The sequence below is a fragment of the Penaeus monodon genome, chromosome 13 (genome assembly GCF_015228065.2).
Source record: "Penaeus monodon isolate SGIC_2016 chromosome 13, NSTDA_Pmon_1, whole genome shotgun sequence".
Lineage (NCBI taxonomy): Eukaryota > Metazoa > Arthropoda > Malacostraca > Decapoda > Penaeidae > Penaeus > Penaeus monodon.
Window position 1 is genome coordinate 12,379,728 of NC_051398.1, and position 1,241 is coordinate 12,380,968.

A 1,241-nucleotide genomic window follows, 5' to 3' on the forward strand; every position below is an offset into this window, starting at 1 on the left:
AAAGGGGAAAAGGGGTTGCTTCTAAAATAAACTTAAAAGTGAAGGTCACACTAGTCTATTCTTTCCCCAGATAGGATCGCTGAAGTCTGGTCAGCTACGTAGAGGGATTGGTCACGCTACATTCAGTGTCCCTTCAGATACTAATATGATATAGCTTACTGCTGCATAACATTACTAAAATAAGATTTTACCTATATTTCCTGTTATTTTTACCTATGAGGTAAAAATAACAGGATGAGGATTTGTGAAATATGTGTATTTGTTGATTTGCGTAGCTCCGGTATTCATTGCTTATTTCATCCATTAATGTTCTTTTCACATTCCTGCTTTTATAATCCTTATGACTAGTGTTCCATAATGGCTCTTTGATTCTTACTCTATTCATCAAGGTGTAAATAACTTCTGAAGAGAACTCCATGCTTTTGACATGTCAAAGTGGGTTGATGTTTATGTTTATTAGTTAAATGAATGTTTATCCGAATTATCAATAAACATTTAATGAGACATCATTGTTTGATGCAATATATCTTTGTGTCTAATAATTAAGTTTGTTTTTATCATGATATATAATAATTTTTTAAGATTCTAAGTAATGAGTTTACCAGTAATTATATTATAGTTTTTGTTTGGGCAATATATTTCAGTTCTAGGCAGGGATGAAATACCAACAGAGCGTTTTCGCGCTGCGGAGGGATTTTCATCTCGGATCCATTTACAGCAAGGGAAGCATCCAGTTCTGTAAAGGGATCCTTGGACAGAATGGATTAATATGACTGGCCTTTAAGAGTTTATTAAGTGCTGTTGAGATATGATTTTGTTTCATTTTAACCTATTGTGCATGTGTGTGTGTGTGTGTGTGTGTGTGTGTGTGCATGTGTGAGTGTCAGTTAGTGAGGAAGCAAGTGAGTGAATTGAGTGAGTGAATGAGAGAGAGTGTGTGTGTGTGAAAGTGCTTTTGAGAATTCAAGAACTATATGGTGTTATGCATTAATAAAGATACTAAAAGAATGTATAAGTTGTTGGATATTTTCATTCTCATGAAATAGAGGAAACGTGGAATTATCTGTAACACTAAACCAAATTGGTATGATAGGTATATCCCATAAATAATTAGTTCATATAAGATTTGTAACTTCCCTTCCTGCATTAAGTACAAAGAGTTAATGAGACAAGTATTTTTTGAGACTTTTTCAAGCAATAATAATAATAAGATGGAAATGCATACTTGTTCCCAAATATAA

At 33.2% G+C, this 1,241-nt stretch overlaps 1 long non-coding RNA gene across 1 annotated transcript in view; it reads left to right on the plus strand.

Annotated features, from left to right (window-relative positions):
• Positions 1–1,012, plus strand: part of LOC119580143 — a 14,581-nt gene extending 13,569 nt beyond the window's left edge. Inside the window, exon 3 of the long non-coding RNA XR_005229343.1 lies at positions 645–1,012. This is a non-coding gene — a long non-coding RNA (uncharacterized LOC119580143). The remainder of the gene's footprint in view (positions 1–644) is intronic.
• The last annotated feature ends 229 nt before the right edge of the window (positions 1,013–1,241 follow it).